General features: G+C 34.8%; 1 protein-coding gene and 1 pseudogene across 8 annotated transcripts in view; one reads left to right on the top strand and one right to left on the bottom strand.

Moving 5' to 3' along the window:
• Positions 1–18833, bottom strand: part of LOC105490044 (WD repeat domain 72) — a 294422-nt gene that overhangs the window by 170063 nt on the left and 105526 nt on the right. The window lies entirely within an intron of this gene.
• Positions 18724–18830, top strand: LOC112428699 (U2 spliceosomal RNA; annotated as a pseudogene).

The following is an 18833-nucleotide window of genomic DNA, read 5'->3' as shown; positions in this document are numbered from 1 at the left end:
AGAACTGTGAGTCAATTAGATCTTTTTTCTTTATAAATTATCCAGTCTCAGTTATTCCTTTACAGCAGTGCAAAAACCGACTAACAGAAAAATTCCATTGTAATTCTGGCAATAAACAATCCAAAAATAAAATTAATAAAATAATTCTTCTCTCAATAGCACCACAAAAAAGAAAATCTACCAAGAAATCATGAATGTTTATGTATCTAATAGCATAGTCTCTGGATATAATTATAAAGATAAATTAACAAAATTACAGTCATTATACTGTTTTTAGCACAAGCCTATCAGAAACAGATAACTCAAGGGCATAAAATATTCTGTATTAAAAATATGAAACAAAACATAATTAATAACTTTGGTAAAGCATGTATGTATAAAAATACTAAAACATACATACCTGCACTTATGAACTAGAAAGAATACATCATTTTCAAGTTGCTACAGACACTTGTGTGTACACAAACACAAATGTACAATATGAACATATGTACCAGTGATATAAAGAATATACATTCTTTATGGCACACATTGAACTTTTTTTAAAGAAAGATAAAAATCTTCAATAAATTTAAAAGAAACAGTATCTGCTCAAATCTTCATTCTTATCCATACTGCAATTTAATTTGGAAATCAGTCATAAAAAGTTAAGTTTTGAAAATGATAATGTGCCCTCCTAATTCATGGTTTAAAACTACATCACAATGTAAATTATAAAATGTTTAAAACTGAGGTCCTCCCTCTTACAATTAAAATACCCTGGACATAAACAACAAACAAACATAGTCTCTGGAAGGTAGACAGAAGCCTGCTTAACAAGGAACCTCAGGACCTGAGGAACAAACAACACTATAGTGAATTCCCTGGGTTTTCACCTTGTCTCCCATATATCCCAGAAGAGGTTATGGTGAAACCAGTGGCCTCAAACTGCCAGAAGGCATAGATCTGAAAGGCCCCAAGAAAAGCCTATCCCTTTTAACCCAGTGGTGTCAAATCTTTTGGCTTCCCTGGATCACATTGGAAGAAAAACAATTGTCTTGGGCCACACATAAACACTATTTTAGCGTTATATTTTAGTTAAACACTAACGCTATTGATAGCTGATGAGCTTAAAAAAAAATTTTGCAAAACAACTCACAACATTTTAAGAAAGTTTATAAATTTGTGTTGGGCCCCATTCAAAGCCATCCTGGGTTGCTGCAGTCCCTGGGGTACAGGTTGGACAAGCCTGATCTAACCAAAGGACTAAGAAAAAGGGGGCCTAACAGAATAGAAAGTCCTTTAGACAGTATTCACCCTACTCCACTCAGCACCAAAGGAAAAACTGCTCTTCTCTCATCCTGGTATTAGTGAGGCCAAGCAGGAGCTCAACTTCTTGTCTCATCAAGAAACAATAAGACAAGGTAAGTTGACCTTCCAGTTTCACAACCAAGTTGGTGCCAGTAGGGCTGAATGGGTAGGGGGACTGAGTGGTGGGTAGCTGACTTCCACCCTTAGCAGGCAGCAAAGGTAGTAGTGTAAGACAGTGCTATTTGCATTCTGCTATTCCTGTCAGGGAGGCCTGGAGTGGACCTTCTGCTCTCACACAGCAGCAATGAGCCAGAGCAAGGTGGTGCAAGTTGGGACTCTGCTTTTGTAGGTATAGAAGCTCTGCTTTTTCCTTCCCCAACTGTGTCACCAAAGTGACTTGAGAAATTGCAGAGGGTGACGATCTTTCAGAAACAATGCTGACTTTAACTTCTTTCCTCCCTACCCTCTGTGAACCAATGAGAAGCACCTAGAGTAGACCAGTAAGTAGGCCTCATTCAAGGAGATACAAGTTTATCACCGTACCATCCTACCTGGTATAGCTCTGATGCCATTTTAACTGAAAAAAGACAAACATAGGTAGAAAACTTAACAGCTTTTGAAACACAACTTTTGCCTATATGACTGTTGTTTTAATTTAGAAAAACTCAGCTTATGGAGCAAATTGAGGTAGATCCCTTCACTTATGAAAATGATAAATTAATTCCATACTGGGGCCATTTTTGCCTAGCCATCTATAGCCCTACACACATGTGGATAGAAAAGCTCTGGGAATTCCTATTCTCCTTGGGTGGGAGTTTAAAATTTATTTTCTTAAAAAATCACTACAAGAGTGACTTAGTGGAGTTTCAAATGCTGCTGTTAAGTGGCAACCATTATTTTAAGGAAATTAAAGCTGCAACAGAAAACCAAATACCACATGTCCTCATTTATAAGAGGGAGCTAAGCATTGAGCACTCATGGACATAACGATGGAAACAATAGACACTGGGGACTACTAGAGTGGGGAGGGAGGGAGATGGGGAAGGGCTGAAAAACTAGCTGTTAGGTACTATTCTCAGTACCTGGGTGATGGCTCATTTATACCCCAAACCTTAGCATCACACAATATACCCGGGTAGCAAACTTGCACATGTATCCCCAAAATCTAAAATAAAAGTTGAAAAATAAAATGCTGCTGTTAATAAGACACACAATTACACCACAGGTCAAAGGGACTTTAGTGAGACAGCCTAGAAACCAAGTACCCTTTATACAATTGTTTCCTAAGGAAAATAACAATCGAAGCTCCAAGCAACCCATTTGCAAACTGGGAATACAATTCATCCTCATGTTGGGGCTGCTCGCTAATTTTTCTTTTATTGCTTCAGTGCATCCACTGATGCTGCTTGGTTTTATGCTATACTTTACTATTCCTTATTCCGTAAACAATTTTAATTAAAGTCTCAAATGCATGGTGCATCATTCAAATTTTAATGTCTTTGTCAATAAAGGTAAATTTTTTCTGTGCCAATGTCCTAATTAAGCCTTTTTCACAATCAAGATGGAGTTCCAGAAACTGAGCTGAAAATGTTTGAATATCCTAACCTGAGATTTGAGGTTTCCTTTGTCAATCCTAACCTGATCTGCTATGCTAAAACACAATTATTTACAGGATAAGTGGTTGTAAAGACAAAACAACCTTTTAAATTCAACTTCTAAATAAATCTTTAAAATGAATACCCGAACTAACTTCACTGAAACTTTTAAAAAATTAAGTTAAATTAAATCTGGAGGAACAGATTCTCCCAATTAGATCTGTTACCATATTTTACATAGTTCATACATCACACATACTATCAATAATATTACAAACTATATAAGAAATGTAGCTTTGAGATAAAATAATTTTAAGTCAACTGTCTATTCTTCATTAGATAATTATACATTTAGAATCTACTATGTGAGAACTCACCATGTCTAAGACTAAGCGCAAGGCAAATTTAGTCATTAAGCTTTAGAAAATTCCAGTGGAGTACACCTTGTGTGTTCCAAGATAGGAGGCTATAGACTTAGATAATTCTGTGTGCTGGTCCACAATCACGCAGGTAATGACTGGTAGAGGTAACTTTTAAACCCAGGTCATTCTAATTCCAAGCCCATGTTTTAATGTTTTATTTCTTTTCTTAACAACTTTATGACCATTTGCATAGCATAAAATTAACCCATTGTGTTTAATTAAATGATTTTTACTGCATTTACAGAGTTGTGCAGCCCTCACCATAATTCAGTTCTAGACCATTTATTTCACCACAAAAAGATCCCTTGCTCTCATTTCCCATTGCCACTCCCACTTCCAGGCAACAATTAATCTACTTTCTATGTCTACAGATTTTCCTTTTCTGGACATTTCATGATAATAAAATCACTCAATATGTGGACATTTTTATTCAGCTTCTTTCACTTAACATGTTTTTGAGATTCATTCATGTTGTGGCATGTGTCAATATTACATTCTTTTTTATTGCTGCATCTCTATTACCTTTATACAGCAGAAATAATCTTATAATTGAAGAGAAATAAAAATGTATTGACATTAGGATCTACGATCTTCTTACACTAGTGAAAATCCTTATTTTGCACAACATTTCTCTCCTTCCGCATCTTCATCAACTGAGTCTGGGGACCTTTTGTCATTTAATGTAGCTTTCCCCAGAACATTTTTACTTGTTGTCTGCTTCAAACCTAGGCTGCACAGCAGCCTGGAGTTTAGAGTATATTTACTGGAGTAATCGAGTATATTTTAAAAAGTGCTTCGAGTATGTTACTTTTAAATTCTCAATAGTTCCCAAGTGTCTGTAGAATTAAGTTCAAATTCATTGAGTTGGCCTATCCAGACTTCCAGTCAAGTTCCTTTTCCCTTTCCTGTGTAACTTTGCATCCCTCTTCTTTCATGTGGTCAGATTTCTCTGACTGACGCCCTACACGTTTAACTCATTTTCAAGTGTGTGCTTTTCCCTGTGCCTGTTACTCAAATAGCAATCCTTCCCCTCTTCTCAGCTTCTATCCCAAATCCTACCTCCTTTAATACTTCATTCTTGTCCTCCCCAGCCCCATATTCTCTCTCCCTTCAACTCTTTAGCAATGACTTTCTGTATCATATTTTTAGCCTTAGGCATTCACAGAACCTGTTCATGCGTGAAAGTGTGACTGAGGCTCCTTCCAGCTAGGAAATATATTTTCTGGTGTGAACTATTTGAGGGCAGGTTTCATGTCTGGTTCCTTCAATGGGGGGTGGGGAGTGGAGAGGGGTTACTTCCCATATCAATATTTTGCAATTAGTAGTACTCAAGAAAGTTCATCAAATGAAAAATTTGTATTCCTTTACATAATCAGGAAAATGAAAGCATGAAATAGTACTGACCAATGAAAGCAGTATATTTTCCTTTTAACTGTAAGGAATGAGGTGAACAAACATAAACTTCAACTTTACTATCAACACTTCAACAACAAAAGAGCTAAGAATAATTCCCAAGAAATGTGTGTCCAACCTCTTAGCTATAACATTAGACAAAGTCTTTTTTCAAGGGTGAAATGAAAAATGTTCAACACCACAATGGGGCTATCTAAGGGCAGCTCCATCACTGCCAGATATTCCAGTGCCTTAGCAAAGTAAGAGATGCTCAGGTCTAATATCCAATCTAGCAGGGCTTTCATTTCCTTCCAATCATAAAACAGAGGGCTACCCTGGAATAGAAAAACGACACAAGAAAGAACAATGACAGATTTCTACTCCATGGCAACATGGCAAAGGCTTATTTAAACATGGTCCTGAAAATCAGGAAAAGTGACATTTTGTTATTGGTACTTCAACATATAAAATATCTTTCTAGATTTGTAGTCAAGATTTTATATTTTCTCCTAATCACATTCTTTTGTTTATTTGTTTGTTTTTGGTACAGACTGGCCTTGCACCAAATTACAGAGAAACATACTGAAAAATTGGAAAATATTTCTAACTTAAAAATGTCAAGAAGGTATTATTTGTGCTCTGATACGTTTATTAAGCCATGGTAAGCCAGGTGCAGTGGCTTACATCTGTAATCCCAGCACTTTGGGAAGCTAAGGCGAGCAGATCACCTGAGGTCAGGAGCTCGAGACAGCCTGACCAACATGGCGAAACCCTGTGTTTACTAAAAATACAAAAATTAGCTAGGCATGATGGCGGGTACCTGTAATCCCAGCTACTTGGGAGGCAGAGGCAGGAGAATTGCTTGAACCCGGGAGGGTTGCAGTGAGCTGAGATCGAGCCATTGCACTCCAGCCTGGGCATCTCAAAAACAAACAAAACAAACAAAAAACCATGGTTACTGCAACACCAAGTTTCTCACTAAGGAAGTCCACTTCATCTCCTGACATCTTTGTTCCTTGTAATGGCAACAACATTCTCCCAGTCCACCAAGCTTATATCTAGATATTACCTTTTCTTTCCCTTCTCTGAATCCACTCTCTTTCTTCAATGCCTTTCCTACCACATCAATTCCTTTATAGTTTGTTAACCATTAATTAATATATCTCCTCATCAAAAGTATCTCCTATGTGCTGGGTGATGTGCTATACGTGGAAGACGCAACAGTGAGCAGAACAGACAGTCACAGTTCCTGAAGCAGAGCTTGCAGCCTAATTCATCTCACTTAAATTCTTTTCTGGCCAGGTGTGGTTGCTCATGCCTGTAATCCCAGTATTTTGGGAGGCTGAGTGCAAGAGTTTGAGACCAGCCTGGGCAACATAGCAAGACTTTGTCTCTACGGATAATTAAAAATAATATAGAATAAAAATATTCTTTTCTTGCCTCGTCTCCTAACTTCAGTATGTGCCTGGCACTGCTGCCTGATTCTTCTGCTATTAATAGTTAATCTTGGCCTTATGATCTTTGTGATTGCTCTGCCTTTGTGTCTCTTTTCATGCGGAAAATGCCCTAACACCCATCTACAGAAATTGTAGTCCTGAAGAAAGCTCATTTCCCTCAAGAGACCACCTTCCCTAAACCCTTACTAATCTGCCCTTCCAGCTGCAATCTTGCCTTCCTTGGACTTCCCATGACATTCTAATATCTTTTCCAACCTTTACCTTTCATCATCATCATATGCATAAGTGTCATTATTCTTCACCCACTCCAGTCTCTTAAAAGCTGGACATGTCTCAAACTTTGTGCATATCAGCAGGAGTTTGTTCTGTTATGAGTTCATAAAACATGAGGTATTTTATAGAAGACTTCATTGAGCCTAAAATATCAGATAACATTGGATCATATAATCATGGAGGACAACATATTAATTTCATGACATGCTCCATTTGGTAACCTATTAAATAGTGAAATATGATGGTTGAAGGTGTTATTCCAGGTCTTTTAAAAATAATAAAAACTAGCACACTTTTAAAAATTAAGTATGCTTTTGTTTATGGTAACATGGGATATAGCCTTTGGGTGTCAGTCCTGCACATTTCAGTTAGCCCATCTCTAACTGCTGTGTGACCAGAGAAATTCACTTAAGAAACTGTCGCCTAAAAATAAATGTCTTACAACACTAGCCCATTTAAGCACCTAATTACAAGGTCAGTCAAAAGTCAACTTGTTCTATAACAGATTGCTTTCATCAGTGGCTTCTTGTCCACCCAGAGCTTCAGTTAGGACGCCTCCACTCTTGGGTTCTGGTATGCTTGGATGCCATAGCCCTAACTTTGTACTAAGTCTCCTCAAAAATCGTATTGATGCAGAATTTGGGGTAATTTGGAAAAGGACATAAGTTATCCTTACATAAGCCATTTCTCCATAGATTACAAATGAAAAGTAGCATTTTCCATTATTTTTCTAAAAATACAATCATTGGATACTTTCTGGTTCTTTTAAAAATTCTTTAAAATGAAATTTCAGGGTAAAAAGCTATGCTGTCTTTAAAGTATTGACTAAATTGCGAGGCTGCTCCAGCAAGTCTGTTTCAAAACACATTTCAACAAATGTGGATATATATAAGTTATTATTTTGTCATGCTGTCAAAAAATTTAGTACTTCTTTTAATATTTATTAACAAGAGGAAATTTGCATTGTGGGCTTTTAGTGAGAAAAGCTTAATGACTATTTGTATTTTTCTGTGGCTTAAGTGTTAATCTTTGCCCAATTTCTTCATTTACTATTTATCTTTTCCTTTTCAATTTGTGTGAGTCCCTTTATATATGGAGATATTAATACTTTATTGAATATTACAAAGATTTTTTTCAAGTCTGTTATTAGGTTTTAAGTTGGCTTGTAAGTTTTTGAGGTTTTTACAATATAATTTTTTACATAGTGAAAATTCATTTTTTTCTTTTTTTTTGAAATTTTGCTTCTTAGGCCTTTTGTAACATGATTACTAAATAATTTATCAAGTGTTTTCCTTTAGTAATTTATCCCTCTACATTTAAAATTTTTATTCATCTGAAGTTTATTTTTGTGAAAGGTAGAGAGAAGCGATATAATTTTATATTTTATACAAAAATCACACTTAATTATACAAAAGCCTTTTATTAACTTTCCTTTTAGACTTTAAGTGCCATCTTTAACAAAGAGTAGGTTATGACATGCTCATTCTTGGACCATTTTTTCCCCCCCATTTATCTCTTTTTCTGTTCTTGAACTTGTACCAAGTGCTACTATTTTACTGTGTGTGTGTTTGTGTGTGTAGATAAATATGTAGAAAGATAGATAATATGTTTGACATCTGAGAAGGAAGAAGGAAGGCTCCAGCCATTATTCTGCTATTTTTAAAGTTTTTTTAGCTCAATTCACATACTTGTTTTTCAAGAAGAATTTTATAATCCACTCATTGGTTCCTGGAAACCCACTAAGGAGAGTTTGAAATGGATTGTTATTAAATATATAGAGTTGTGAGTATGGAAACCTTTAAATTAGTGTGCTTTCCCTGTGGGACTATATTATTTTATTAAATTAAGGCATTTCTGTGTCTTTTAGTAATTTTTAAAATATGGTTTCATGTGGCTCTTGCACATTTCTTATGAAATCTATTCCTATTTATTTTCTTTTTTATTGCTATTATGAATGGAATTTTAATTCCATTATATATTCTAATTGGTGTTTTCATGTAAGTACATATGTTTTGTTTTTAGCCAACTACCACGCTGAACATTATTTTTTGTTTTATTAGGTTTTCTGATCTATTAATATTTTATATGCAGTGTCCACTATTACTCTATTTGAATAAAGGTAATGTTTTTCCTTCTCTTCATCTTTTTTTTTTTTATATTTTGGCATTTGCTTAAGCTGTCAGAAAAAAATTAAATAATAGTAGAAATGGTAGGTTACTGTAATTTCACCTGATATGATTACTGTTGCTATTTTAAAAACTCACTTGATTCATGTATTTTCTTGATGTTGAATAAGTTAAATGGTTTTTCTAGGTCCATTTATGTGAGTAACCGCCCTTCTTTAATCCCTGTAATTCGAAATTGATATATGCAGTAGTATTAAGTAAATGAAAGAAGAGTAACATTATAATAGCATAAACTAGTAATAATTGTATATTAGCATATAGTCCCAAATTGCTTCCCCATCAAGGATTTTCCAAAAGTAAAACTAAAATAGTATGTATTGGAAGTTTAGTTAAAAATCTAACCAGGGTAGATCTTCATGTACTGATATTGAAAGATGTCTGCCAAATATTTTTGACTTGACAAAGCAACTTGCAGAACAGCTCTATAGTATCTCAATTCTACATTAAAAAACTATATACATGCACACACCAATGTGTACACATGTTTATTTCATGTCTAGAAAGGGGCACATCAACAACATCATAATAATAGAGCCTACCACAAAGGCTGTGTTTTGAAGAGTGAGAGAGGTTTCTTTATTGTCCATAAATGTCAGGATCCTCTCTGTACTGTCAAGCATTCACTTCCTAAAATTCAGCCTTAATCCATTAGTGATACATGAAAACTGATACTGCTACACCATATTTTGGAAAGTCTTAAATTACAACATAAACCATACCTGAAAACTCAAGTTACTCTATATATTACTGGCATAACATCCAGGAAAAGAAAATGCTTTTAAATTTTCCCCCTTCAAATACATCAAGACATGCCATCTACTTTAACTGATTTAATACACATAACCACATAAAAATTTCATGGAAAGTACAATGTAAATGCTATTTTCCTTATCTACCTTTTTGTCTCTGAGGGCTGTTTACCACTGGGATCCAACTTATTCTGAGAACTGTGCTACCTCCCTTAAAATATGTATTTCCATTAGTGATGGAGAGTCCTATATTGGTTTACCTCTTTTTTGTCCTCTTTCCTAAAGCTAGTCATTTTCCTAATCTATAAGCTTCTCCTTTGCTGCTGCCTTGTCCATTTGAATATTCTAAAGTAGAAAATACAAGTTAGAAAAAAAGCAAAAGCATTCTTCATAAATGTAATGACAGATTAATATTTATCCAGTGCTAAAATTATTTCATACAATTTTTACCTTAGAATTATTTAGCCTAAATAATAAAACTGAAAACATATAGATATTGACGTAAGAATTCCTTGGTTTGTGAAGATTTATGACATAAGGCATAAGACTAGGCATGAGTGCCTAGTCTCCATTCCAGCAGCAAATTAACTAATTCATTAGTCAATTAATTAATATTGTAATAGCTAAATAAATAATTTTATTAAGGAAGTCAAACCATCACTCACAGTACACAAACACGCTATGAGGAGTTTTTTTTTTTTCTGAAATGTCTCTCCTTCTGTCCTTGAAAAGATGGTAAGGCTTCATTCTAACCTAAAACATTAAAGTCCCTAGTTGTTTTGATGTCCAAAGCACCATGGTTTCTAAAATAGATGGGAGCTGGCTTGAACATGCTCCTCATCAAACTTTCCTTGGGGTAACCCAATACAATGCTAAGAACCTGGCCACAATGAAAGCAGCTGGTAAAGGACAGCCTGAATCTGGTCTTTTCTAACTCCTCATATACCTAGGGCTAGTCTCAGAAAAATTCCAGATATTGTTTGCTTAAGTTAAAAACTGAAACGTACGTGTACGTGTGTGTGTGTGTGCACGCGCGCGCGTGTGTGTGTGTAGAAAGAGAAACAAAATAACATACTTTTCAACAACTTACCATTTCCATGATCTAACCTAGAGTGTTTAAACTTTAATTGAAAATATATTTCCTGATCACGCCACTGCACTACAGCCTGGGTGACAGAGTAAGACCCTGTCTCAAAAAAAAAAAAGAAAAGAAAAGAAAAGAAAAAAGAAAGAAAGAAAATACATTTTCATAGAATCACAATATTATCTAATTTTAACTTTACAAATGCAAACAAAATGTATAAAAGACTATTTTATCCATGAAAAATGTATACAGTAACATACTTTTTCTATACTATTTGAGCCCTCAGTTAGAAAATCCAAATCAAGTTTAAGTTTAGTGTTTAATTGTAAATGCCAAGCTAATATTGTTTTCTACTGTAATTACTTCAGGAATATATTTCTATTGTGATTTGACGAAAACAGTGTATCCATCAGTCTTGAAATCGAGTGATCCTTGAAGTCAATTTAAATATTTGAAAAGGTATCCATATTTTAACTAAGCACAAACACAAACCAAAAACACAAACTACACCTCCCATATATGACTGGAAATGTGAAATAAGATTTATTTTACTGCAACTGTGCTTGCAATTAGGAAAGTATCTGCTTTAGTTTATCTTTTCTTGGTGCTATATAGTTTTTCTTAAGATGTTTAAGGAAAAAAATCGAGATATTGAAGAGCTCGTTCATATTTCCCCATGGGAATTTTATCTTCATTGACAGAAACCAGTAACTATTTTTAAAAGAATTTTTTAACTGATTAAATAAAAAATATTCACAAAGAGCTGTGCTCATACTGCACCAAATACATGTCAACATTTGTAACAAATAATTTAATTTCATAGGGAGCCATAAGCATACAGGTGTATACTAGTTATGCAAAGATATGAAAAATCTGGAAACCATTGGTGGAATGATAGGAACACACACAAAAAAAATCCCAACAACGCGTAAATCAAACAGCAAGGTGTAAATGAAAGTGCCAACCATTCATTTTCAGATTCTTTGAGCCCTAGGTTGCTGAAGATAGTTGTTGGCAGTAAAACTGTCTCCTTCCATCCGGTCGGGTGGAGAGCAGCATGATTGGCAGGGCAAATAGAAGACAAAGGAGAAAGCCTTCAATCTGCAGCTGATGCACAGGAAGAACATGGGGAGCTGAGTTTACAATAGAGACAACATTACCAAGCTAATGGCACGGGCAATCATGGGGCCACTACGCATCTTGGGTATCAGCAGGGCATCCATTTTCAGCTAAGTGTTAGAGTACCTTTTTGCTTTCTCTCACCACTGCAGGGGTAAAACAACCTAGTGCGTGAAACCCACTGACTGGTAATAAATTACTATATTGGATACTTTTTGTTTTCTTTCAGCAGTGACTTTACTGTGTATTCTTGCTATCACTACCAATTAAAGTGGAGCCTGCTTTAGCGAACTGTATCTAACTATATATCAGCCCTGATGCTCCAATTGCTTTGGCAAGTATCACAGGGTCAAGAGGCTCCTTTGACCTTTATCATCTAAGTCTTTCTGACCACTCACTATTTGAAGCAATCTCAGCTGAACAGATGGACACTTTCTGTGACATCATAAAGCTTGGAATATAAAGATAAATGAAATTGTGTTTCAGGCTTCAAACTGGTTTAGGCTTGTAAAATATTATTAGTGTGTTTACAAAATCTCCAGATTTAAAGTGTATAATCTGACTCTGGCTAATGGACAAATTGCTCATTTCTTTTTTAATTATAGGTTTTGTGTTTTAAGTGTGAAGAATAGCAGAATTTTGTAAAGCAGTTCTCAGGGTTATCCAGTTACATTTTTAATGCATATATAAATAAACCATTATAAAATGAAGGGTGTCATTTACTGTGCAATGAACCTTTTGCATGTTAGTTTTTAAAATCATGTACTAAGAAAGATATACCAAACACAGAAAAACTAAAACTGTAAATGTTGGATGAAGTAAAAATTAAGATTTTTATTCGCCTTAAGCATGATTTTTCTCTTAAACTATATCATTTAACTGCTAGGAGATTCTAGTATTTTTGCATATCTAAATGTAAAAGGAAAATGATTAAGCATCAGCTTTATATTCTTTAACTCATTTGTGTTAGTATATCATACACGGTTATTTGAATATTTTGAAATTGCTAGATTAACCTTAAGTAGGACACACATATATATTTTTCTTCATTTAACTTAAAGGTTAGTCTCTTTTAAATAAAGTGATTATATAATTTATTGTTCAAACCAGGCTACTTTTTAGAGTGAAATGGTGCATTATTAATAATTACCTTGGAACAAGAGGCATGAGCCAAAACTGTCCCAGTGAACCTGGATGTATGATGACCCTATCTTACAGGAATAAGGTGATGATTTGGCTTATTAAAAAGCATCAATGTTTCTGTACCACTTAAAATGTGACTATTGTTCTGTAAATCATAACTATATCTCTGTACATCTATTTTTTAAATGACTGCAAAGAAACTAAGTTCCTTTTTAAACTCTCAGATAGTTTATTTTTACTTCTCAAAAAACTTCTGATGTACATAGCAAAGGAAAAATAACCAAAGTCCTAATTATAAAAATACTGCTAGATTGTTTGAAAGTTTTATTATTATATGTCGTGCTTATAAAACCCCTGCAATTTGTATTCTCTTATCACATTACCAAAATAATCTCTCAGCAATCAACTAAATTTCTGTGATGCAGATTCAGTTGCAGGTAAGTGAGAAATAATACAAATAATGGATTCAGAGGTAAACAATCTGCTCATCATTTTTGAAAAACGTTGTAAGACCAAGGTAAGGGAGGGAGTGAGGGATAGAAAAAGAAAAGAAAGAAGGTAAACAAAACTGCCAGAGGCCAGAAGACTGTTTCAGGTCACCTTGTATTGAGAACTGGTTAACAAACAAGAGACAAAAGCCAGGGACCAATGTATTCTCCCCAGTGAAAAGAACCACAATCACAAGTGTGTCCCCAGCTGCTGGAAAGGGATTGAAACCAAATGCCAGCTTTAAAGTTCCATGGTTTTATAAATAATTCTGAGAAATAAATGTACAACAAAATATCCTCTCTAGGAACTGAAATACTGAAACGATAGAAAACGTCAAATAAAAGCTCTGGGACAGTTAAAAAAAAAAAAAAGGCAAGGAAGGTAAGGTATGGCCAAATAGGTGTAATAAAAAGGAAGTCTCATAACCAAAAATAAAAAAAAGGGACTAATGAAGGGTCTTTGTTGATAAATTACTGAAGCCAAAATATTCCCCCAAATTGTAGGGTATTGCCTGTATTAGAGACAATACACAAAGGATTATCCTTGTATTCTTGGTACAATGCAAAGGTAAGGACTCCATTAGTCCTATGGCAGAGACTCCAGTAGAAAGCTTAGTAAGTCTGACCAGATCTCAAGAATAAAATGTGAAAAATCAGAATTATTTTTGTGCACAAACAGGTTAGAAAATCATATAACTCCATGTAAAAAATGGAAAAGATGTGTTCAATTGTTATGAAATCACAATAGTACAGAACGTGAAATATTAACTCAGACACCAAATTCTGAATTATAGAAGAAACTAAAGGTATTTATATACATTCATAAATTTTTAAAAAAGATAAGCAAGGGACATTTGAAAGAGATTCATTACTTAAAAATAGCTTTTGTTATATTATTTTTGCCTTTAATAAACAATACTAATACTGTTTACACAGAATTCAGTAATAAAGATAATCAAAAGAAAATTAGATCATCCATAATTATAACACCTAGGGAGATCCTTAACTTTCTGAAGCAGGAATCTAAAGAGAAACCACACTTTTCTACACAATTTCATATAATTTTATATAGAGCCCTAGAAATTATCTGTGCAATCATTAGTATTTTTTTCCTCTCTCAGGCTCCCTCTCCTCAGTCATCGGTATTTTTACCAAATGCTTACAGTTCTCCACCTTTTCCGAGTACATGGATTCTGCTTCATTAGCTTTGTCTCTGTGTAACAATGAAGAGCAGAGACCCCTTCTGACCCCAGGTTGGTACATTGAATGAAAAAGAAATAATAAACTTGAGCTGTTTTAGCCAATGAGATTTGGGACACTGTTTGTTATTAGAGCATAATGTAGCCTATTCTGATCCAGATATTATCCAAATTGATATCAATATACACATGAATAGATAGGTAGAGAAAAGAGAGGTTTGGTGACTGACTCAATGTCATATAGCCACTCATTTATTCAACCCAAATACTGGAATGCCAAAGTTGAAATTAAAACCCAAATTGACTACTCCTAGTCCAGTGCTCCTTCCACTACATGAAATGTGATTTCTCGTGCTTATGTGCATTATGCTTTCCCTGGAAACTACTCGAAGACACAGAAACAAATTTCCCCTAACTTCCCCACCTCTGACAAATGGCACATCTGTTTGAATAGACACTTCATAATCCAACTTTGGTCTATTCTGCATCCTATAAAAATTCAATGGCACTAATAGAATAAAAGTTCTCAATATCAAATCTTAAAAATTCATTAATAAGTCAAATTTTATGTAGCAGGAAAGATACTTCTCATGTGTTCTTTAAATAGCAATTATTTCCTTCCATTTGTTTTCACCTCTTTCTCTCTATGTTTTTGTCAATTAAGATAACAAGTATGTGTTACTAAATTACTCTGTACTCACCCTCTAGAGATGAAAACTAATTAAAAGAGATGTGGTATGAACATGTAATTTTACTTACTCCCAACACCTCTGTTTCCCATCTATGACACTGAAACCAGCAGTATCATGTTGAGACTTTCTAAGCATCACACTAACAAGCTTATAATTGGCCAAAAGGTCAGTAAAGATAGAGGTCTGAAGGAAAAACAACTTAGCCAGAATTGGCTCACCACTAAGAAGACCAAAGGACAATTTTTTCTTTAAAATAGTGCTTCTCCTCTTTTGAGTGATTTGTATGTGTATTCACATAACGAATAATCAACCACAATGCTTATTTTGGGTATATATTTGTGTGGCCACCAGATATTTCAGTCAATTCAATTCAACACATACTTATTAAATTGAAATCAATACCCAGAGAGTATGCTCACTGAAAAAAAATGTATATAAAATTTAAGAAATGTCTCAGGATATGAGTTCTTTCAAACAACCATACCACAATAACTTCTCACATGTCTAGCAACTGATTGACAAGATCAAGCTTGTAGATTACCTTAAAAAAGTAAGAAGCAGAAGAAATAAGACAAAAATCTCTGAAAACCCAAATGAGAGTTTACAAACCAGGGCTCCTACATTGAGCAAACCAGTTATAATTTTCAGCAAATAGGGAGCTTTACAAGAAAATCTGTTAATGATAATAACAAAATATAGTTCTTTCCAGTAGAAAGCTACCACACTCCTCTTCTTGTGGCCTATTATACTCGATTATAACACAATCTAATCACAGCACTGTGATTAGACCTGTAGGCCAAATCCTGCCTACCACTTCTTTTTGTAAACAAAATATTACTGGAACACAGAAACACTCATTTACTGATGCGTTGGCTATGGTTGTTTTTGCATTACCAAGGCAGAGCTGAGTAGATGTATCAGAGATTGTATGGCCCACAAAACCAAAAGAAATTTGATACCTGATCCTTTAGAGAAAAATATTGCCAACCCCTAGCTTATTCTAAATTAATGGGAATTTTAAATGTATGCAAAATACTCTTTCTGGGCAAAAATGCAATATAAATATAAAGAAAGCAATTGTATGTGTTAAATTCCCTTAATTCCATTAAGTTGCACTTTAAAAGAGGACCCTATCTTAAGTCTGTATTGGTTGTTTTTGTTACTCATGAGATTTTCCACCACAAATATAAATTGCTCCCAGAAGTCCAAGTCCAGGAATTCTTACAACTCTATAGCAAAAAATCCTAATAATACAATAAAAAAACCAAGCCAAGGATTTAAATAGACATTTCTCCAAAGAAGATATACAACTGGTCAAGAGATACATGCAAAATGATCAATGTCATTAATTATCAAAGAAATACAAATCAAAACCACAATGAGATACCACCCCACACCTTTCAGGATGGCTATCATTAAATGAAAACAAAACCAAAATGAAACAAAAGTCAGGTGCTTGTAAGGATGTAGAGAAATTGCAATCCTAGCACACTGTGGGTAAAAATGCAAAATGGTGTAGCTGCTATGAAAAACAGCATGAAGGTTCCTCAAAAAATTAAAAATAGAACTACCATATGTTCCAGCAATCTGACTTCTGGGTATTTACCCAAAAGAATTAAAATCAGGATCCTGAAGAAGTATTAGCATGTCTATGTTTACTGCAGCATCACAATAACCAAGATGTGGAAATAACCTAAAAGTTCATTAGCTGATGAATGGATAGAGACCTTGTGATATATACATACAATGGAATAATATTTAGCCTTCCAAGAGAAGGAAGTTCTGCAATATGTGATAACATGATGAACCTTGAGGACATATGCTAATTGAAATAAGCAGTCACAGAAAGACAAATATTGCCTGATAACACCAATATGCAATATCTGAAATAGTCAAATTCATAGAATTGAAGAGTGGAATTGTGCTTGCTAGGGGCTTATTATTCAATGGGCATAAAGTTTCAGCCCAGTAAAATTAGTAAGCTCTAGTGATCTGCTGTACAACATTGTACCTAGAGTCAGCAATAATATATTATACACTCTTAAAAATTTGTTAAGAGGGCAGATGTCATGTTAAGTGTTCTTATCAAAATAAAATAAGAAGTTGAAGTCCAGGTTCAAAGACTTCCTTTTATTTTCTTCAGGGGTACAAGTCATAGTTACCTTCCACTGCGTCTCACTTTGTATTCCATCTCCAGTCATATCAACTTCTCATTAACCTCCTACTTGTTCCCCATCTTCATATTCTGGGTTTTTGGACTTGCTGTTCCTTATGGCAAAATCGTATTCATCCATCAAGATGTAGTCCTAATATGACTTCCTGCATACCACAGACAGGGTTAGCTTTACCATCTAAAGGGGTTCCTCCCACTGGCACTTCCGGATATAGGTCACCTAGAGCACATATGTCACACCATGGTTTTTGCCAACTTGATGTTAAAACAAAACAAAACAAAACAAACACCAGCTAACAATTTATTTCTCTTGCTTCAACTAAGCAATAGACTCCTCTTCCAGACACACACTCTTCTCTAATTCAATTTTTTTTTTTTTTTTACATAGCAAACAAAATGACCTTTTCAAAACATAAATCAAATCATGTTACTCCTTTTGAGTAAAATTGTGAAAAGACTCCCTTTAATACCTGGAACTCAAGCTTCTTACTTTGGATTATTACACCCAACATATTCTATCCCTCCCTCACTTTTCAATATTGACTCTTAATTCTCCCTCCCCCATACTTCTCTTGAGTCACACTGACCTTTTTGACTTCATTATCTACATCAAGCTCATTCCTACTTTAGACCTTTTGCAGTAGCTGTTTGCTTTGCTTAGAATATTCTCCCCTCTGTAAGGTGGGAGAATTTCTGGCTCCTTCTTGCAATTCAAACTTAGGATAAATCCTACCTCCTTCTCTGATATTCTCTGACCACTCAGCCTATAGTAAACCCCTAGGGCTGTCTATCAAACTGCCCAACAATAATTCCCTGCAGATCCTTTATCATTACCTGACAGTCTTGTGTTTTTGTTTTGTTTTGTTTTGTTTTAATTGTGATGTATCCTCTCTCACTAGAAATGTAAGTGCCATGGGCACCAAGATCTTGTATCAAGAAGAGTGCCTGGCACATAGTAGATGTTCAATGAATATTTGCTGAATGAATAAAGTATTCTGTTTGCATTCCATGCTACAAAACTTATATAACATACAGACACAGTAATTCTTTGTTCTCAAGGAGCTTTAGGCCTAACTGAGAAAATAAATAAATAGTGGTAAAATAATTAGGCAATCTATAGTTTTGTTCTTTTGTTTTTTGTTTTGTTTTGTTTTTGAGACAGAGCCTTGCTCTGTTGCTCAGGCTGCAGTGCAGTGGCACGATCTCGGCTCACTGAAATCTCTGCCTCCCAGGTTCAAGCAATTCTCCTGTCTCAGCCTCCCGAGTAGCTGGGACTAAAGGTGTGTGACACCATGACAGCTAATTTTTTGTATTTTTAGTAGAGACAGAGTTTCATCCTGTTGGCCAGGCTGGTCTTGAACTCCAGACCTCAGGTGATCTGCCCACCTCTGCCTCCCAAAGTGCTGAGATTACAGGAGTGAGCCACCGCGTCCAGTCCATAGTTAATTTAAAAATTAATTAATCACCTCTCGGCCTTCTGGCTAAGATCAAATGTAGCATCTGTTCTTATCAGTTTAATATAAATTGTTTAACTAACATGTTCATGGTAAATTGTACATGCACATGCTGTA

The sequence above is a fragment of the Macaca nemestrina genome, chromosome 7, assembly GCF_043159975.1.
Source record: "Macaca nemestrina isolate mMacNem1 chromosome 7, mMacNem.hap1, whole genome shotgun sequence".
NCBI lineage: Eukaryota > Metazoa > Chordata > Mammalia > Primates > Cercopithecidae > Macaca > Macaca nemestrina.
The sequence above is the reverse complement of the archived record's forward strand: the minus strand, read 5'-3'. Positions and strand labels throughout refer to the sequence as shown.